Source organism: Cnephaeus nilssonii, assembly GCF_951640355.1.
Source record: "Cnephaeus nilssonii genome assembly, chromosome: 3".
NCBI classification, from domain to species: domain Eukaryota; kingdom Metazoa; phylum Chordata; class Mammalia; order Chiroptera; family Vespertilionidae; genus Cnephaeus; species Cnephaeus nilssonii.
Genome location: NC_137074.1, coordinates 88,442,095 through 88,465,321, shown reverse-complemented (window position 1 = coordinate 88,465,321; position 23,227 = coordinate 88,442,095). Strand labels below are relative to the sequence as shown.

General features: G+C 36.4%; 1 protein-coding gene across 7 annotated transcripts in view; it reads left to right on the top strand.

Annotated features, from left to right (window-relative positions):
- The window catches only part of CADM2 (cell adhesion molecule 2), a gene marked incomplete at its 5' end in the record, with an annotated part of 1,250,256 nt that overhangs the window by 1,075,816 nt on the left and 151,213 nt on the right, over window positions 1–23,227 (top strand). The window lies entirely within an intron of this gene.

Genomic DNA, 23,227 nt, shown 5'->3' with positions numbered 1-23,227 from the left:
GAAGTCAATCATGAGGATTGTAATCAACTTCTTCCAAATTTGTGTTAATGCTGATATTTAGACCTCTTCCCATGAATCATAGATATTCTTAATGGCATCTAGAATGGTGAATCTGTTCCAGAAGGTTTTCTATTGAGTTTTCCAAGACCCATTAGAGAAATCACTCTGTGGTAGCTATAACTTTATGAAATGTATTTTTTAAATTAGAAGATTTGAAAGTCAAAATTACTCCTTGGTCCATGGACTGCAAAACAAATGTTGTGTTAACAGGTGTGAAAACAGCATGAATCTCATATATCTCCATTAAAGTTATTGGGTGACCAGTTGCATTTCATTGAGCAACACTATTTATTTTGAAAGAAGAATAAATTCTGCACAGTAGGTATGAACAATGAACTTAATATAATCAGTAAACCATGTTATAGACCAATGTACTGTCATCCAGGCTTTGTTGATAGATTTATAGAGCATAGGCAGAGTATATTAGCATGACTTTTAAAGGCCCTAGGATTTTCAAAATGATAAAAGGGCTTCAACTTACAGTCAACATCTGCATTAGCCCCTAACAACATAGTCAGCCTGTCCTTTGAAGCTTTGAAGCCAGGCATTGACTTCTCCTTTCTAGCTATGAAAATCCTAGATGATATTTTCTTCCAGTATAAGGCTATTTTGTCTACATTGAAAACTATGTTGTTTAGTGTAGGCACCTTCATTGATTATCCTAGCTAGATTTTCTAGATAACTTGTTGCAGCTTCTACACCAATACTTGCTGTTTCACTTTTCACTTTTGTGTAATGGGTGTGGGTTATTTTCTTAAACCTCATGAACCAACTTCTGCTTGTTTCAAGCTTTTCTTCTGCAACTATCTCACTTGTCCCAACCTTCATAGAATTAAAGAGAATTAGGGCCTTGCTCTGGATTAGACTTGTAGCTTAAAAAAATGTTGTGGCTTTATCCAGATCACTAAACCATTCTCCATATCAGCAATAATGCTGTTTTCCTTCTTTATCATTCCTGTGTTCACTGGAGTAGCATTTTTAGTTTACTCAATAACTTTTCTTTTGCATTTATAACTTAGCTAACCATTCAGTGCAGCAGCCCTAGTTTTTGGCCTTTCTCAGCTTTTGACATGCCTTTCTTACTGAGCTTAATCATTTCTAGCTTTTGATAAGTGAGAGATGTACAACTCTCCCTCTTACATGTGCACTTAGAGGCCATTGCATGGTTATTAATTATCCTCATTTCATTATTGTTGTGTCTCATGGAATAAAGAGGCCCAAGGAGAGAATGAAAGAGAGAAGGGGGAATGCTGGTCAGTGGAGCAGTCAGAACACACACACAATATTTATTTATTAAGTTTGCCATCTTATGTGGTGCCACAAAAAATTACAATAGTGACTTTGAAGATCACTGATCAAAAATCACCATAACAAATATAATAATAATGAAAAAGTTTGAACTATTGTAAGAATTATCAAAATATGACACATAGACACAAAGTGAGCAAATGCTGTTGAAAAATGACTACGATAGACTCGCTCAACACAGGGTTGCCCCAAACTTTCAATTTGTAAAAACACAGTATCTGTAAAGCCCAATAAAACAAAGCACAATAAAATGATGCATGCCTGTAATTTAAGCATAATTTTATTCTTACTTCATACACCTTAATTTAAATGCACATATACACACACACATACATTCTTTTAAGGAGGACATACGTTTCTAGGGGAGATGACAAGTCAGGTTAAGTAGTGTTATTTTTTACTCCACATACAGGTATCTTGGACTTGATGTCACATTTGCATTAAAATCCAAATATAAGAATTATTTATGATGATTGTTAAAAATGTTTCCTATGTGTATAGTAAACACCTTGTTATTCTCAACATAACCTAAGAAAAAAGTTTATTCAAACCATTGGGATTACTTTAATTTATAAGTCTAATATTTCATCTTAGATTAAAATAATTCTTATTAATGGGTATGAAACACAACAGATAAGATTGCCTACACTACTGAGAAATCATAGGTTTATAATCCTATAATTATTCAATTTTTGTGTGTTTTAATTACTCTCTCTGTATATTTCATTTACCAAATAGGATTTATGTGTAATTTGTTTCTAAACCTGACCTTTGTTTCAGATCTTCTAATAAATACATTTTATTGGATAAAATTTAAAGAACTATAAGCCCCCAAGGTACCATTTAAATATCTTAATGTGCTAAGTTAAACTTTCAAGTCACTATGTAACCTTATCCTATATTCTTCTGGTGTCCAGTAGCATCCATTCAAACCTGCCTTCAGGATATGTTTGTTTAGGCATGTCTGAACTTGGTAAGATTTTTCCTAAATAGACCCTCTACACTGCTTCCAGAGTTATCTTACTATGACAAGGATATAATTCAGCCACTTTTTCTTTTTCTTTTATAAAATTAAATTTATTGGGGGTGACAATGATTAATAAGATTATATAGATTTCAGCTGTACATTTCTATGATACATGCTCTGTATACTGCCCACCACTCAAAGTCAAATCATCTTTTGGCATTCTTTACCCTTTACTAATCCCCCAACCCTTTTCCTGTGGTAACCACAATACTGTCATCTGTGTCTATGAGTTTTAGTTTTATATTCTATATATGAGTGAGGTCATATGTTCTTAGCTTTTGCTGACTGACTTCACTTAGCATGATATTATCAAGGTCCATCCATGTTGTCACAAATAGCAGTATTTCATCTTTTCTTATGGCTGAGTAGTATTCCATTGCATATGCATACATACTACATCTTCTTTATCTAATCATCTATTGAAGGACACTTTGGTTGTTCCCATGTATTGGCCAACATGAATTAATTTTTCAATTAACATAAGGTATATATATCTTTGTAAATAAATTTTTGTTAAACTTTGGGGGTATATACCCAAAGAAGGGGTTGCTGGGTTATACAGAAGCTCTATTATTAATTTTTTGAGGTACCTCCATACTGTTTTCCATAGTGGCTGTACCCGTTTACATTCCTACCAGCAATGAATGAGGGTTCCTTTTTTTCTGCAACCTCTTTAAGTAATAACAACCTCTGTTAATTCTTGTCTTGTTGCTACTAGACATTCTAACAGGTATGAGACAGTATCTCATTATAGTCTTGATTTGCATTCTCCTAATAAGTAGTGATATTTAGCATGTTTTCATATATCTGTAGGCCATTTTTATGTCTTCTTGGGAGAAGTACTTGTTCAGGTCCTGTGCCCATTTTTAAATTGGATTGTTTGTTTATTTAGTGTGGAATTGTATGAGTTCTTTATATATTTTGGGTATTCTCGGAGCTTTGTTTGCAAACATCTTTTCCCACTGAGTTGGTTGCCTTTTTGTTTTGTTGGTGATTTATTCTGCTTTGTGGAAATTTTTAAGTTTGATATAGTACCATTCATTGATTGTTGCCTTTACTTTCCTTGTTTTTGGGGTCAGATTTATCACATCTTCTCTAAGACCAAGCTCCATAAGTTTAGTAACATATTTATTCTATGTAATTTATTGTTTCAGAACTTATATTTAGGCTACTTTTTCTGCTTAAACACTTCTGATGGAATGCCCTAACCTCCAGAATAAATTTAAAATCTGAAGTCTTTGGCCTGTCAGAATGCTCTAGGTGGTGAATTCTTACACCTCACATATATCCTGTGTAGTGTTTTTGAAAAGAATTATTGTATCCTATTCCAACATGCGTGCATGAAGGCTTCTCCACACCAACATATAATTCTGGTTCCCCAATGTGGAAGCTCTCTGAAAAGGTCCACAAGCTGTTATTGTGTGTGTGTGTGTGTGCGTGTGTGTGTGTGTGTGTGTGTGCGCGCACACTTTAGGCTTTATTTCATAGTTGTGATTGACTAAGCCGATGACATAGATGACTTCTTCAAATTCAAGCCCCTCTCCCTTTTTTTTGGAAATTAGGGGGTGGGACTAAATGTTATAATTCTCTAACCATGTGGTTGGCTCTTAATGGCAACCAGCCCTCACCTTTGAGTTGGGTCCAAGTCAACTCATAAACAGAACAAGAGACACTATTGTTACCCTCATTACTTAGAAACTTCAAGGCAGTTTGGGAACTGTGAGCCAGTAATGAATGAAGACAAAGTACACCTGAGAAATGTATTTCAGTCATCTGAATGACTAGGTAGATATAGATATAGATATAGATATAGATATAGATATAGATATAGATATAGATATAGATAGTTATATTTCTTATAAATCACATTTGGCTTATTCTAAAATGTTACTCTTAAATCCTCTTCTTGAGTTGAATTGTTTTATTAACTATGTGCACCCCTTCCTTAATTCTGACATAATTAGTTGGTTTTTCAGGTCCTCTAAATTGCTTAGTATTTTATTTGTGTTTCAGGGATTTATCTTTCTTATATCCTCAGGGAGATCAGTGTTGGACATAATAGGTTCCTCATTAATATTTATTGATTGCTTTTAGCATTTTAGCCTTATGAGGAACCAATAATGTAGTCATTTATATAAAACTAGAGGCCCGGTACACAAAATTCATGCAAAGCGTAAGGAGGTGTCCCTCAGGCTGGCCTGTGCCCTCTCGCAATCCGAAACCCCTCGGTTAGGGTCCCTAGGCCTGGATGGTGACCAGAGCCTATTGGGATTTCCCCCAGCTGCTGGCAGCTGGCCCCAACCCTGTTGTTGCCACAGCTTGCCATCTGTGTGACACTACCCCCCCACACCCTGCCACCAACAGTCACCTCCCTCTGCAGGCAACAGGCATGGGGTGTGATCGCTTGGCTGGCCTGGGCCTCCCTCTGCAGCGTGATCACTGGTTGGCCCCTCACACCTACCACAGTGCTGCCACTGCCAGCCAGGTGGCCTGGGCCTCCCTCTGTGGATGCCGGCCTGGTGGCCTGGGATCCACGATCAATCGCCATGCAGAAGGTGGCCTGGGCCTCCCTCTGCGGGGCAATCATGTGGTGATGACGGAGCCCCCTGATGAATTGCATCACACCCTGGCACCAGTGCATGTCATAGCATGGTCGTCCAGATGGTCATTCTACTGTTTGGTTGTTCAGTCAATTTGCATATTATGCTTTTATTATTATAGATATCTTAATTTTTGGAAAAAATTTGGCTTCTTCTCTGAACACCAAACATATTTGGTCATATGTTAGGTAGCGAAGGTACTTGTTTATATTAGGAAACATGAAAATTTTGATTTTTATGAACACCATACTTTAAAGTCATCTGAATCAAGACTAGAACAAAAATCAAGACAAAACTATACACAAAAATCAGTGTATAGCTCTATGTGCCATCCAGAAGTAGTAAAGCCTTCTATTTTCCATGCTCTCTAATGCATAGTCATTGATAGAACATTTATTATCTCTACTCATGCATTTATCTATATAGCTTTTTATTTGTTTATAACTCTTTTGCATGTTTATATAGTTTGTGTTCACAGCCAGATGGTGAACTTCTTGAGTGGTATAAATGTTTATTTTTATAAATATATATGTGAATATGCTGAGTGCAATACTCTACACAGAGTGCACAATCATTACTGTTGCTGTCCTCTGGATATGCTAAGTGAAAGTTCCCTCTGAAATCCCTCAGCAGCCCTAGCCAGTTTGGCTCAGTGGATAGAGCATTGGCCTGAGGACTGAAGGGTATATTTCGATTCTGATCAAGAGTATATGCCCAGGTTTCAGGGTCTATCCCCAGTAGGGGGTGTGTAGGAGGCAGCCAATCAATGATTCTTTCTCATCATTGATGTTTCTAACTCCCTCTCTCTTTCCCTTCCTCTCTGAAATCATTAAAAATATATTTAATAAAATCCCTCAGCAAACACTTCTCTCTGAAAGCAATGCTCCATTCTTACCTTGAACTATTTTGCCTTTTCAGAGATTAAGAGTGACTTTTTATAAGCTTTTAACTATGTTTGTTACAGTATCGTTTGACACTTTTTAAAAAGACCATTCCTAATGTAAAGTAATGGAAAAAGATAAGCCAATTGAAGCCAATTTAATTAATTTACTAAGAAATTCTTAACATGCCTCTAATTATACAGCATTCTTTGATATGTGAGCAGAGACTCAAATGAAGAAAACAAAAATCTGACCTGAAGATGTGTAGGATGTCTTTGGGATGATAAACTAGTTATTGGAGTATTTTCCTATAAAGAGAAATGTTTGAAATGATATAAATCACAGAGCTGTTATTACAGTCAAGAGTAAAGGTTATTCTGCATTTACTTTAACAAAGCATTGGCCAGGTCAGCATATTGACATGAAGTTTCAGGCTCCATATGATGAATGTGTCGACCTTCAAAATGACTTCTGATATCAGGACAGCTCCTTTTTTCTGTAGAAATCTTTGATTTTCATCTATTGTTACCTAATATAATGAATTTTATTTCCAATCTCTGAGTGAATGTTGTTTGAAAGTCTAGTTGATCACATCTTGTTGGCCGGGATAATCTTATGTTAGATTATATAGCAGTGGTTCTCCAACTTTAGCAGGCACCAGCACCACCTTCAGGGCCTGTTAAAACTCAAATTGCAAGGCCCTGGCCCCAGAATTTCTGATTGAATGAATCTGCAACAGAACCTGAGAACATGCATTTCTAGCGCTGTGTTAAATGCATGAGCTATACTGACGCTCCCATTTGGAAAGCACGTTGGTATAGAGAAAATAAAGTTCAGGAATATCAGTAACTTATAAGAAAGCCTTGCTTCTGTCCCTGCACTTTAGTTTTTCTCATTTACTAAGTGAGGGTTATAATACTTGCCTCAAAGTGCTATTGCAAGAATTTTATATGAGCCAACATATAGAACACGTTTTCACAGTACAAGGGATCACTTAATACATTTTAGATGTTATTATGATTACTATTTTTAGTAAACCATGATTAATGGGTTGCAACAATCTTTGAATTATTCTTAAAAATATAAACAAATAAAAACAGAATATTTGCGTCAATGTACTCACAATCAGGATATGAACCTATAAATATAGCTCTAACCATCATGGTGGGAGATATATGACCTGGCTAATGACTTTCTATTTAAAAAATAAGAGATTATTCCTACTTTGTGGGAATGGTAAAGGTGTAACAGTTCATTGATGAATATAGGCACTCAATAAACATTCGTTAAAGGAATAACAGATTTTAAACAATGGATGAAATAAATTTTATGGGTTTGGATAAAAAAATGTTGTAGAATATTGTAAAGAAAGGACGTTCATGTATCTATGCTGAATAAAAAGCATGTGATTTTTTGAAGTAACTATGAAACTCTGTGTGATACAAACATGAAAGATAAACAAGAAAGCAGAAACCAAATAAGTCATGTAAGGTCTTTTATTCTAGGTAAGGCAATGGTAAGGCTTTTTTTTTTTCCAGGTTAGCTTTGAACAGTAGAATGAGACAATCCTCACCCCCATACATCTGACTCAAAAATCTCTTCGGTGCCTCAGGGCAGCTCTGCATCCAAAACCACATGTGGTTTCACTGAAGTTTTTAATTTCCTATATAGCAAGGAAGTCTGATTATCTGTTATTTAGTGTGAGACAAAGATGAGCACTGCCTTCCTAAATCTATCAGCTCTCTGAGAATTAAATTAACTTTCTGTCCCATGTGTAGGTTTCATATTATGTAGTTTGAGCATTTACTATTGTAAAATCTTAAGATTTCTTTTCCAGCAAACTAGCTTTTACATTAATGTGTTAGGTTGCATTCTATAATAATCCTCTATAGCCCATACCTTTGAGTAATTCCTTTCCCTTGAATGTAGAAGGGACTTGTGAATATGATGATATATCACTGTCTTGAAGATGTTACCTTATGTGGCAGAAAGGATTTTGCAGATATAATCCTGGGTTCCTTTTGAATTCATCAAATATCTATTATCAAGGCAGGCCTGACATAATGTGTTCTATGTAAAATAATGAAGATCCAGAGAGACATTTTCCTCTTGGCTGGGAAGAAGGCACACATCTCTCTTGTGAACTATCTGTGGGGGCCATGTGGCAAAGAACTGTGGGTTACCTCTAAGAACTGAAAGTAGTTTCTGAGTGACATCTGGTGACAGTAAATGGGGGTCTCAGACATGTAGCCTTAAGAAAATAAATTTGCCAACAACTGGAGACCTTGAAGGTATCCCTAATGACCAGATGAGAATCATAGCCCCAGCTAACATTGACAACAGCCTGGTAACAACTGAGAACAGGGCCATGCGTACTCCTAATCCACGGAAATTGAGAGAATAAATGAATGTTGATTTAAGCCACTGAGATTGTGATAATTTTTTATGCAGCAATAAAAAGACTCTGAAATCTAGAAAGGCAGGGTTATTTCTCAAGGTCATAAATCTGGCAAAGATGGATTGAATATTTGGGGGAAAATCCAAAGGCTAGAAGAGTAGTTAAGGGACATTGCAGACATGAGGTAATAAGGTCCTAAAGTAATGGAGCCCCTTGCATGAATTTCATGCATCGAGCCCCTAGTAAATAAAATAAAAATGAAATATTTGGGTCCCCTGAGTTTAAAGTCTTTGTATCATATATGATAAAACTTAACTGAATGTATTAGTATTTAATGATTTCTTTTGTCTTATTTGAAAGTGTTCCTGTCATCTAAATCTGGACCATGCTGGGCACTGTATGACCAACCTTTTGTACTCATACTCATTCTGAGTTGGTCATACTCATTCAAATCCTTCCCCCCACCCTTACCTGCCACATTCTCTGCCCACCCACCACCTCATTCTCAAACAACCACTTTTTTGCTTTATGTCATTATAGATTAGTTTATATTTTCTAGAATTTTACACAAATATTATCACATAGTCTGTACTCTTCTTTTTCTGATTTATTTCTCTTGTAATAAATATTTCGAGATTCACCCATGTTTTTGCATGTATAAGGTGGTTTCTATTTATTTCTGATTAATATTTTATTGTATAAATCTATACTATAATTTGTTTATTCATTTACTTAGCAATAGACTTTTGGGCTGTTTATAGTTTGCAGCTATTATTATTATTATTATTTATTATTATTATTACTTTTATGAGCCATGCTTTGGTATTATATATAAGATATTTTTGCCTAACAAGATAACAAAGTCTTATAATTTTAGGTTTAAAATATATTTTGAGACCAGCTGGCATGGCTCAGTGGTAAAGCATTGACCTATGAACCAGGAGGTGAAGGTTCAATTCCGGGTCAGTGTATAAACCTTGGTTGTGGGCTCGATTTCCAGTGTGGGGTGTGCAGGAAACAGCCTAATGGTGATTCTCTGTCATCATTGATGTTTCTCTCTCTCTCTCCCTCTCCCTTCCTCTCTGCAATCAACAAAATCATATTCTTTAAAAATGTATTTTGACATATTTCATATTTTTTATATTCTTGTATTTTATTTCTCTCAGCTGCGTTATTTTAGGTTAGTTTTGAAAGATTTATTGATCTCATTACAGTAGCATTCTCCTGCTTTGAATCCATAGTGTGTATGTAGGTATGTGTGTGTGTATTTATTTATAGAGTTCCTCTAATCATTTTAGATGGTCTTGTCCCAGCCTCAGTTTCCTCTCACAGATGCACTGGTCCGTGCTCATTTTGCTGAAGACCTGTGGGGACACTGAAGACACCTGGAGCTCTCTCTTTGTGCAGCCCTCTCTTTTTGATACCCAGCCCTAGCAAACTGCCGCTACTGTGGCCTTCTCAGACCCCCACTCCACCTCCTTCACTCAGGCAGGCCACCAGCTGCTACGTGGGTTCTAACCTTGGTCCACCGCCTTGAAAACCTCTCCAGGCATTAAGCAGGGACAAATTTTAGGGTTCACCTCATTTGTTTTCCATCTTCGGGGATCACTTTCCATTGCTATGATGTTCAATATCTGGAAAACTGTTGTTTTGGGGTGAGAGGTAAATCTGTCTTCATTACTCCGTCTAGGCTGGAAGCAGAAGTCTTTCTGTCTTTGCTTTTGAAGTGTAGAGATATAATACTTTTATTTTAATGGTAGTGTGTCTTAGTTTTGCCTGCTTGCTTGTTTTAGGTGATATAATAAACTTTAAAGGATGAATAAGAATGAGAGTGAAATGTGCCTACTCACTTGGACAATATTTTAGAAAAACAATTTTGCTAGTTTCAAAGTTAGAATTTTCTTTATTATTTAGCCACAAAAATTCAGTGCTGTATGGGTTCTTACACATTACGGGAATAAAAATGGAAGCAATAGCATTTATACAATCAGTTAAATAAGTATAATTATTTTTACTGGACCTCACTTATTATCAAGAATGAGCATTTTATCAACAAAAGAAGTGTTGTTTTTTTAAACTTTGTTTAAATTTATGTTTTAAATTAATGTTTTTAACTTAAGGGTTAAAGCAAGTACATACCTCAATAATTCAGGACTTATCAGTTTATAAGCAACCTTGAGGCTGTAATAAGATAAATATTAAAATATTCCAGCTTTTTAGCTCTCATCTGCTAATGGAGGTGCTCAGCTGCTAAAATAGCTCCCAAGCTTATTTCCTAAAGATCCTTTATGTCTCTGCCATACACTATGAAAAACACCTCCCATTCTTCAGCTTTAATTTCTTTATATAAATTCAATTCTTCATGTTTTTTGTGATATCTGGGGAGAGAGAATCTTGTTTCAATCAACTTTGGCTAAGGATCCTCTTTGGACCTTGGAGGATATTTTATAAAATTTATGAATTACATCTTTCTAAAAATGATCCTTTAATTTTTGATCAATAAAAGTCATTAGATTCAAATAGTTTTTCACAATATTGTGGCCTAATTGACATCTTAGTGAAGCAGTATCTAAGTGCATTGGTAACTTTTCTCCCATTTTCATTGGCAATGGAGAATTCTAGGTAGATTATTTTACTTAAATTATTCTCTAGTAGTATAAATTAATGTTCAATAATAAAGTTCTGAGTGCATTCCCTGTCTATGATTTTATTTGCAGAATACTAAATACTGTGTTTCTTGAAAGTAGTCTTACATGTAGTCTGTATCTTCTAAGAAAGTGACCAACCTTATGTTTCTCTCCATTCAATAACTCTCTAAAGTGTTCATTATTTTATACCTCCTAAATTGAAGCCAAACAGATTTGCCATTATTATTTATCCTTTATACTACATTTTGTTGAGAGATAACTAATATACCATCAATTTAGCTAAAGTGATGTGTTCACTTTAGCTAATTAGTAAAGTGAACACATCACTTTAGTAATTTCAGTTATATACCCCCCTTGTTAATTTTTCTATTTCCCCTCTCTTTTCTTCAGATTACATAATCTGCACTGATCTGATTTCTTTTGGTTCACAACTTCTTTAGAGTCCTCTACTAAATTTTTCATTTCAATTGTTACATTTTTCTACTCCAGAACATCCATTTATTTTGCTTTATAATTTCTCCCTTTCTATGGATGTTCACAATTATTTTGTTTTACTTTTTAAAGTATGGTTTCTTTTATTTTTGAATGTGTTTAAAATGAATCATTTGGAGTCTTTTCCTGTCAAGTTCATATTTGAGGCCTTCCTACCAGCAGTTTCTAATGTTTGCTCTGTGTGTGTGTGTGTGTGTGTGTGTGTAGGAGCCACACTGTCTTGTTATTTTACATGTGATTTTTTTTTTGAAAGCAGGACATTTAGATAATATATTGAGTGACTCTGGGTACTGATCTCATTCTGCAGCTCACTGTTGTTTGCTTATATATTTGTTCGATAACTTAGATGGGCTATTTTCACTGCATTGCAAAACCTGTGATGTCACTCAGAGGGCACAGCCTTCTACATGTGGATAGTCAGTCTGGGAATGAGAATCGTTTCCATAGGGCTTTTTCCCTAGTGTCTGCGTTAAGCTATCTGCATCTGTTGCTATTATGTATTGTCGTTCCCCTCCACTGCTTGTCAGCTGATTTCTCTATTGTTTTTAACAATATTCTGTGCATAAATTGCTCCAAATCTGATCCAGTGAAACTGAGAACCCTTTGCTGGAGTATTCTTCTTTACTTCATGAGAGCAGTCTTAGAGGTTTTCTTTGACTAAAAGAAGGTTTTTCTGGTCATTTCTTTCTCTGGTTTTCTCTCAGAAACAAGTGGCCTATCGTTTAGCCTGATGATCTCATGGAGCTGACAGTCTCCTTTTACTTGCTTACCATCAAATCTTCATAGTTTTCAAGAGGGCCCTAGGCTTGAGCTTCCCCACACTCTATTGCAAATATTTACCCTAGAGAGAGCTTTAGAAATCTCTTATTATGGCCTGCCTCTTCCCTTGGGCAAAATCTCTATGATGTTCCTCCTGAGATGGGGGCATGACCTGCTTCTTTTAAAGTACACTCACTCCTCTGTAAAGGCAAGATGCTGGGAGAGCAGAGGTAGACTGTCTTCTTGGCATGCCTCTCTAGTTTGAAACCTCTATTCATATGAGTGGTCTGAGATGTGAACTGTTGGGTCCCTGTATTCCTGGCCTACAAGTGGCAACTGGGTAAAGGAACAGAACCTTAATCTCTCAGCCCCACTCCCTGCAATGTAGCCTCTGCAACCAAATGTAGTAGTGAAGGGAATAAGAAATACTGGCTGTGTTCCTCTCCTGGGAAAATACTGTAGCCATTGATTGGTAGCTGAAAAGGAGGAGAAGCCCCATCTTCTTGCCTACATTCACTCACACGGAGTTGGGGGTGGCATGGAGGTATGGAGCAGGTCATGGCTCTAGAACCACAGACTCCACCTGGTCTTACTAAGATTAAGTAGATTTTATTGAATAATTTGTTCTTCATTTGTTATATGCTCATTGAACAATTTTAAAAGACCTTACATTTGTGTGCATGTTTAAATAATTTTCACCGGTTCTTGTTGTTTTGCTGGAGAGAGAGTCTGCAGAGCTCCTATGCTGATGTTCCAGAAGTCACCCGGTTTCCTTTGTGTAGTCATGTATTTTCACAATGTTGACTCATAAATTATTCTAATATCTTCCAAGTACCTTCCTTTATTTAGTCTTACAAATTATTTTGTCTCTCATTCTTATTTTTTATAGGAGAAATTTCTATTTTATTGAACATTTTATAATCAACATTTATTTATGTTTTTGCCTTTAGAAGAGATGAACCTATTTTATACTTTTCCTTTTTCTTTGTAATTATAGATAATTTTCAATTTTGTTCTTCCTCTTTTCTTTATGAACTTTATATGAATAATATATATATTTAAAATATTTTATAGTTTGATGTATTTTTAATGTAGTTATGTTACCAGATAATCCGATTTACCTGTCACTCATGGGAGCATGGTAGAAGTTCTTTGGGTGACACTAAAATAAGCATTTTCAGAAGTCCCCAGGGGAGGATGGGGTGTGGAAGAAGGCTTTATTTGTGTGAAGTTGCATTTCTAGAGTTCCAAAGTCGCCTGCACCTTAATCCAGTCCTGGAAAAGGTGCAGCTGGGATTCCAGCAGAGCCAGAAACTGGGGTAGTTCAGCATTCAGGCTAATTACAGTCTATTGGTTGCTGGGGTAGTTCAGCATTCAGGCTAATTACAGTCTATTAGTCCAACTTGTGGAGTCTAACATGGCCTTGAACTATGTGGGCACAGGGTAGCTCACCCCCCTGCCACAGAAGAGCCAGGAACAGTGGGGAACAGACTTGGAGAATGGTAAATGTGATTGTAATGGTTTGCGGCCCGTATATTTTTATTGTTGTTTGTTTAATCCTTGCCTGAAGGTATTTTTTCCATATATATATTTAGAGAGAGAGGAAGGGAGGGAGGAAGTGGGGAGAGAGGGAGAGAGAAAAACATTCATGTGAGAGACACACATCAGTTGGTTGCCTTCCACATGCTCCCTGACCAGGACTGGGGATCGAACCTGCAACTGAGGTACATGCACTTGATGGGGAATCAAACCCACAAACTTTTGGTCCACAGGCTGTCGCTCTAAACACTGAGTTACACCAGCCAGGGCTCCTGTCCATTGTTAAGTGAAAAGGGCATGAGGGAGCCTAGTTATATACATTAAGGTTATTCTCTGCATATTAAAAGCTCACTGATGGACTAGCTTCATGGTGATCTAGCTACTTTCTGGCTCCAAGTGAAACCAGCTAACTGCTTCTTCCTCAATTTTGCATACCTTATATCTACCTAATGAATCATCCTCTCTTCTTAGATTAGCTAAATAATGATTTTCCTAGAACCAGCTGTGTGTGTTCCTGTATGTGTATATGTGCTTAAACATGTATTTTTAAGTTCTATTTCATTGAGTTCTTCAAGTTCTTTAATTAATTAAGATGCATGATAGAAAACTAGAACAATTTGTTAATTAAATAGCTTCTGTTTGGGGATAAAGTTTTATGCTTGACACCAACAAATTAAATACTGTGGGGTCAGGTACCTCTTCAAGTTTAATCACACCAGGTTGGAGTTCCATGTTACAGAACAGGACAATTTAAAAGCAAGGAATGCCTGCAAAAAAAACTGCATAGGAAAGGGATTAACTATTAAACCTAATTCTGGCAGACACTATGAATTCAAATTCATCAAGTACAGACACGATAGAGAATTATAAACTTATTTTCATATTTAGATATACTTTTTTAGATTTTATGATGGTGAATCTGCTAGATATAAAATATTAAGAAGTACCTAATAAACTATTGTGCTCTGAAATTAGATTTACAAAAGGCTGCTATTTCCTCTCCTTCATGTACCTCTTTTTTGTTTTTTTTTTATTTATTTATGAATAATTGGTGCAATGTAAACTAAGCCCAAAGTGCACAAGATAGACTCCATAAATTATGCAGGATATACCTTTATAAGATAATGAATGAGCTGTGTAAGGCATATATATATATATATATATATATATATATATATATATATATATATATATATCCTATATAATAAAAACCTAATATGCTAAGTGTCCAGTTGTCCAGATGTCCGTTCAACCAATCAAAGCTTAATATGCTATTGATATACTAAGGCCACCCAACCACTTGTTATGATGGGCACTGACCACCAGGGGGCAACACTCCGACTGGTAGGTTAGCTTACTGCTGGGGTCTGGCTGATCGGGACTGAGCATGATGGGCCAGACACACCCTGGAGTCCTCCCGCGGTCCTTCCCTGGCTGGCCAACCAACTGGGTCCCTCCCCAACCCTGATCGTGCACAGGTGGGGTTGCTCAGCCTGGCCTGTGCCTCTCACAATCCGGGACCCCTAGGGGGATGTCAGAGAGCCAGTTTCAGCCCGATCCCATAGGCCAGGCCGAGGGACCCCACTGGCTGCACAAATTTATGCTCAGGGCTTCTAGTGTATGTGTGTGTGTGTGTGTGTGTGTGTGTGTGTGTGTGTGTATATATATATATATATATATATATATACATATATATATATATATATATATATATATATATATATATATATGTATACACTAGTGGCCCAATGTACAAAATTCATGCACATTAAAAGGGGATTAATTAGAGGAAATATTTTAATATTGCTATCTGCCCTTTCTCTATAATAGAAGTGTCAGAGATGAAAGAAAATTAGTAAAATGTATATGAAAATTTTGCTCCTCTCAGAGTCTGGGGCACACCACGGGACCCAGAGTCAAGTCCCCGCCCACCCACGTGCACCTCAAAATTGTGCGAGACCCAGACCCGGCCGCCCCCCATAGTGGGCTAGATCTGGACCCAGCTAGTCCCACCCTTGTCAAGCCTTGCCTGGTGGGGGGCATGGCCTGAGGTACCCCATCAAGCCCTGCTGGGCAGGGGGTACAGCCTCAGGTCCCCCAGCCCAGCTCCAGGAGGAGGGCACAGCCCCCCACCAGGAAGGGGGTGCAGGCTCAGGTCCTCCATCACACCCCGCTGGGCAGGGGGAGCAGCCTAAGGTCCCCCAGCCCAGCACTGGGGTGGGAGGGTGCACCTTGTGGACCCCTGTCAAGCCCCGCTAGGTGGGGGGTGCGGCCTCAGGTCCCCTGGCCCAGTGCTGGTGCAGGGGGCACAGCCTGAGGTTCCCAGTCAAGCCCCATGTGGGCCAGGGGGGAGCGCAGCCTCAGGTCTCTGCTGATTGCTCATTAAGGATCGTTACGGGAACTTGGCCTCCACTGTGGGTGCAGCCATCTTGTGTTACGGAAACCCCCACCTACGCTGTGGGTGCTGCCATCTTTGTGGTAGAGTGAAGGTCAATTTGCATATTCCCTCTTTATTATATAGGATATATATGTCCCTTACTAGAAGAATGTGATCATTTTCCTCATTTAACTTTTTGTACAGAATTGAGCATGGTGTCTAATATAGGGGAAGAGCTCGAGGATTTTATATACAGAATGAATGAATTACTTGAATTATAAACTTATTTTCACTTTTAGAATGGTCTCAGACTTTACCTTACTAATTTTTAAAGGCAGTGACTTCTTTTGCTGGATGTTCTCCTGGACTGGACAAACCAGGTCTTAGTATTCTATCACAGAAAAACTAAATAAAGAACTAAATACAGACTTAACCACTTAGGTGATAGTGATCTAAGATTTTACCTTAATTTTCAAAGAAAATGACTATTTCTTACTGACTGTTCTCTTGGATTGATATTGTTCTTAGTGCTCCAAAATATTAAATCTTAGTAGATATTTAAATATTGTTCCTGAGCCATCAAGCAGAAATTGAACTGGTCCAGTGCTTTTGAAAGCGACTCTTATAATTCACTTTGTTCTAGAATGATTTGTGTAAATCCAAAAATCACTGATTAATATAAAGGTAATGTTATTGAATATGGAGAAGCAGCCAGATTAATATAGAAAAATAGATGGAATTTAAAGTAAAATTAGTAAGTGCATTCTTTTTTTAAAGCCTTTCATATTTGCCAGCGATGGATCACAAACTTTTAATGGGCTTTTTAGCTATTTCAAAGAGAGACTCAAAATCAGTTAATTATCATATTCACAAGTCAGTGGTACAAAAGAAGTCTAATGTTTCCTGGTGCTGACAGTCAGAAGAGGAAGTTCCTCTCTGAGTCCCTGTGTTTTAGGCAAATGCATATGTTCTGAATTGCATTGGCCCCAGATAATATAGAGCAAGAGTCACACAGTGCATTATTATAGTACCTTTGAATGCAGACCTGTGGGATAACATTTAAGAGAAGCTTGATAAGAAGTATAACATTCTGCTTGTCTAAGCAAATTGAGAGGTGTTTTAGAATATTTAAATAAATGAAGTATATCCCATTCACCAGTTCTTCATAAATGCTGTTTTGCTCATCTGAGCTTTTGAAATCTATTAACAAGAAACTGATTTTCAGTAAAATTCTTTGGCAGGTGAAATAGTTATTCTGTGTTGCTGGTTAATGGTGGAGCCATAGCTTGAAAGCCAAGGTTATGACTGTCACTCTATAGGAAAAGGATTTCTATAAATCTACCCCTTTGCAGTTGAATGAAGGAGTACTCACAGGCTATGATGTGCTTGCCTCAAGAGTTTGTTTTGCAGTCCTTTCCAATGAAAAGGGATTGTGGTTATCACTTTAACGGTCTACCTTGTAAGTCTTGGCCTCAATATTTTTGGTCTGGAGAAAGTTTAAAGCTGATACAAAATGTAGTTCTTACCTTGAATATTAAAGAAAAAAATGCTTTATAAAATACATTTGAATACTTAAATTTAAGAAAAAATGCAATGACATTTTCTCTAAGACAAACTGGTTTTAAAATATGCATCTCATTTACTGAATAAGTTAAGTTAAGCAGATAGAGTTTCTTTATGCCAATTAAGAAAAAAAAAGATAGGGTTGTTTTGTTAGTTATCTTCTAAAAATAATGTATTTTGTTTTCAAGATGTTGATCTATTTAAAATATAGATCAACAGAACTTTTGATCTATAGAACATTTTTAAGCAGTAATTGCACAACATACCCAGATGTCCAATATGGTCACTCCATGTTTTTGAGGAGAAAGCCATATTATCTCATATAATGCTCCCAATTTCCGTTTTCTATGGCAAGAGGACATATAGCCAGCTTACTAACAATGGTGTGAAATCATTAAAATACCATAATAATGGCAGTATGGATTCAGAATAAATTATTTAAATTCTTCTTCCAAAATTGTCATCTGGTCCATCAAAATATACTTTTAAAAATCCTGATTATGAAAATAATAGTAAAATTCAAGTTCTATATAAGCATCCATATCTGTGGCACATACTGAGCCCTTGAAGTGGTGGAGGTGAATTCCGAAGAATGGTAGGCCCAAGTAGGTCAGAAGTCACATAATATCCTATATGATTTCTAAGAGATATCTTCAGATGATGAGAATATATAGCATTTTCAGTACTCAGAACAAGACAGAAAATGTATTTCATGGCTGCATTGTTCCCTTGTGGCCTATTGGCCTTATAATGGATTACATTGAAACTGGCCCATTTCAGTGCATGTTTGATCCAGAGGGCTGCCACAGGATGAGGGCTGGTTTCCATTTATAAAAATGAGATTGTCTCTTTCCAAGTCTGTTTAAATGGGATCAAAATCACAAAAGTAAAGAAAGCAAATATATCAAAATAGTTAATATAGCTATTAACTATGTGCATGTGGAGGTGTCTCCTGACATCTGATATTTTATGAAAAGATTTGGATCTAAAAAATCCAATGACCCTTTGCTTTTTTCTTGACTAACCTGACTCAGAACTTGTTAACTTACTGATTGGGGGAGGGGATGTTCAACAGGCTGCCTTTTTTTTTTTTTTTTCCACTATAGCTCTTGATAAGATAAACAACCTAAGATCCCAAATAGAAGAAAGTTGCTATCTACAACCCAAATCTGATAAATTTACATAATATAAAAATTGGTATATTTTTTTTGAGACTTCACCAAGAAATATCTAGAAAATAAATTATATTGAGATGTATACTTAAGGGATTTTCCTAGGAAAGTTTTTTTTTTTTTTTAATTAATAGAGCCCTAACTGGTTTGGCTCAGTGGATAGAGCGTCGGCCTGCGGACTGAAGGGTCCCAGGTTCGATTCCTGTCAGGGGCATGTACCTTGGTTGCAGGCACATCCCCAGTAGGAGGTGTGCAGGAGGCAGCTGATTGATGTTTTTATCTCATCAATGTTTCTAACTCTCTATCCTTCTCCCTTCCTCTCTGTAAAATATCAATAAAATATATTTTAAAAAATTAATAGAAAAATTCTAATATCTGCAATGTAAGTACAAAAACATAATAGATAAGTTCCAACTGCCACCCACCAAAACAACCAGTCTTCTGATTACTTAGGGACAAGTACTTAAATGTCCAGAATCTGCTTTGGAGAAAGAGAGGTAGCTGCAAAGATTTTGAAGGAAAGTAATCCTGCAAATTCCTCTATTTATTATTTGCCCTCAATTTTTGCTAGACATTGCACTAATGCATGATATATAACATGCTTATTTTGAAAAACATAAAAAATAAGAAATACATTTTTTAAAATAGTAAAGGTAAAATGTGAGCTTAAGAAAAGAGGTGTGAGAGAGAGGGAAGGAAGGGAGAAAGAAAAGAAGCAACAGATGAAGGGGGAAGGATTAAGGGAGAGAGAGGAAGCAAAAAAAGAAAAGAAGGAAAGGAAAGAAAGAAAGAAGAAATGAAAGAAGAAAGGTACATGTGCAGAGTAAGTCTCAATATTCCAATATTTGGTCCTTAACTTTGGTTATATCTCTGGTGTCCATGCATCTGGTGTCTGTTCTACCCTTGCTCCTAAAACTATGGTCCGTGGGCCAGCAGCAGAGTGTCAGGCTCTGCATCACAACATATTTGGTCTAAATCTGCATATTATAAAGATACACAGTGCTTAATGAGCACATTACAACTTCAGAAATACTGCTCTAGATCACAATGTCCAGTAGTGGCAAGACACAGGAGAAAAAAAATAGAACTCTAAAACAGACAGAACATGAAAAAAAAAATACACAGGGAATCAACAAATTAACTATGAGACAAAGAAAATTTCTGTTTATCTATAACTGTGTAATACATCAGTTATCTTATAAAGCTAGAAAATGAAAATATAAATTAATTTTAAGTACTATTTTGTGTCTGTTTGCTTCAGAAGGAAGTGGTCAGCATAAAATATGGGAAAGATAGTATGATTCGCTCTTTGCAATGCATTTTCCCTGTTCATTTTATACCTACTAGTAACCCAATAAGCTGTCACATAAGCTAATATTAAAAGCAACAAATTATACTTTTGTTTATTCTATTCAATGATACTCATTAAAATTTTATGTTGCATACAATTGCTATCAGATTTTATGTGTCCAATTAATGTTACATTAAATGATGCTTTTGTTCTGGAAAACCGAAATAGCTAAAGGAAGCAGATGTGTTTTTCTTAAAAATGCAGCTGTTATTATATTAAACAATTAGCACCAATATTTTGGAATAATGTGTTAGATGTTCTATAACAATTATAAAATTGGTTTCCACTCTAGCTGGTGTGGCTCGGTTGGTTGGAGCGTAGTCCTGTACACCAAAAGGTGGTAGGCTAGATCCTGGATTGGGGCTCATGCCAGGGAGAGAAAGAAGGGGGATCAGCCAATCAGTGCTTATCTCTCACATTCACTTTTCTCTCCTCTCGTCTCCTCGCGTCTCCTCTCCTCTCTTCTCTCTGTCTCTCTCTCCCTTTCTGTCAAATCAATGTTTTTCAAGAAGTGGTTTCTCCAAAGATCTAAATTTTCCTACACTGCCACCACTTAGAGCTATGACCAAGAAAATATTGGATATACATTTATAGGAAATAGTTTAAAATGTAAAAACAAAGGAACGTTTTCTATAAATCTATGAGACACTGAAAAATTAAAAACTTCATATTTCTTTTTTTATGTAGCAAAGAACTCTAAATACATCTATACTATACTGGCATGTTTTAACTCATAAAGGTCATTTCATCATTTTACTTTAATATTTTTAAAAATATATTTTATTGATTTTTTACAGAGAGGAAGGGAGAGGGATAGAGAGTTATAAACATCGATGAGAGAGAAACATCCATCAGCTGCCTCCTGCACACCCCCTACTGGGGATGTGCCCTCAACCAAGGTACATGCCCTTGACCAGAATCAAACCTGGGACCCTTCAGTCTGCAGGCTGACACTCTATCCACTGAGCCAAACTGGTTAGGGCTACTTTAATATTTTTTAACTGATGTTGAAACTAATTTTCAACTGCAAAACTCTTAGAAATAACTTTAGTTAGCAAAAATGGGATATTTTATAAGATATGTATTTATGGCCCTAACCGGTTTGTCTCAGTGGACAGAGCATCAGCCTGTGGACTCAAGGGTCCCAGGTTCGATTCTGGTCAAGGGCATGTACCTTGGTTTCCGGCACATACCCAGTAGGGGGTGTGCAGGAGGCAGCTGATCGATGTTTCTCTCTCATCAATGTTTCTAACTCTCTATCCCTCTCCCTTCCTCTCTGTAAAAAATCAATAAAATATATTAAAAGAAGATAAGTATTTATGGAAAACCCTGTGTCCTATATGACTGGTTTATAGTTAAAAGACAGAATTAAGATTTTATACTGTTCCTACCTTTTCAAATGTTAGAGATTGTTTTTACACTGAAAAACTACCAAAAATACATAAAACTTTTTTGTGTGGTAAAATCGTAATTAGGTAATATTTTTCTAAATTTTAAACATAATAACAAATGTATTTTCAATAAGATGACAAAACATTTATCTAGTTTTATTCTTTAATAATATTTATTTTATTTTTAAAATAAATAAGAGGAAGTCATATCTCTGCAAATAAGCAAAACTCAATGGAACATGCAAATATCTGCACATCAGATACATGAAATTCAGTATTTTAAAAATGTTTTTATTGATTTTTTAAAAATATATTTTATTGATTTTTTACAGAGAGGAAGAGAGAGGGATAGAGAGTTAGAAACATCGACGAGAGAGAAACATCGATCAGCTGCCTCTTGCACACCCCCCACTGGGGATGTGCCCACAACCAAGGTACATGCCCTTGACCGGAATCGAACCTGGGACCCTTGAGTCCGCAGGCCGACGCTCTATCCACTGAGCCAAACCGGTTTCGGCTTTTTATTGATTTTTTTTAAAATATATTTCATTTATTTTAGAGAGGAAGGAAGGGAAAGGTAGTCACACCACACTACTGAGAATTGAGCCCATGACCTGGGCATGTACCCCAAACTAGTGACCTCCTGGTTCATGGGTCTATGGCCAACCACTGAGCTAAATTCAGTATTTTTTTTCAAAATCAAAGTTTTGTATAGAGCACAAAAATGGAGAAGCTATATTTACATTAACTTTTTGCCAATACAAATGTTTAAAATAATTATTTAATACATAGTAAACTGAAATGTTTTATGCACTTCATGTGAAATAACTTTTTTTTCTGAAAATATCATTGTTCATTTGAAATGTCAACACAAAAAAATGAGACAGCATTTTTCCTCAACTATATTTAAGATTTTATTAGAATGGTATCTTAACCGTAGTCTATGATTTTGATTTCTAGTTCATTAAAATTGCCCTCTTTTTATCAGCCACTTAGACTTGAGAAATTTCCAGTTCAATGAAAATACTATTAAACCTTTTTCCACAGAAAACAAGTAATCCCTAAGTGCACCATTTAATGATGAATCTAATTGTTCACAGTGAGTTTAAATACTGATAACTGAATTCACATCCTAAGGGAAGTTTTCTTATGCCTGTTGGAATGAATTCTTCAGTGTGAAGAACATTTTTCTCAGTGTAAATTTCACAGCAAATATATGTATTTAAATATTCCAAATATTTAGGTGACTAGCTTAGTTTCTTTACCAAAGATGGAAACTTTCTCACCTTAGGTATTCTTTAGCAATTATGCCCAGCTCACATCGCTCATTTTAAAATCTTAGTTCAAATAGTAGATTGTACTTTCTTTTAGGCATAACCAGGTAGTTGTGAAAATGCTCTTCCCAAATATGCTTGTGGCTCAGAAAATTAAGATTATCCTTTCATAAAATTGAAATCTGCCCATCTGGGATGCTCAGTGGTTGAGCATTGACCCATAAACCAGGAGGTCTTGGTTTGATTCCCTGTCAGGGCACATGCCTGGGGTTGTGGACTCGATCTGCAGGATGGGGTGTGCAGGAGGCAGCAGATCAATGACTCTCGCTCATAATTGATGTTTCTATCTCTTTCTCCCTCTCCCTTCCTCTCTGAAATCAATAAAAA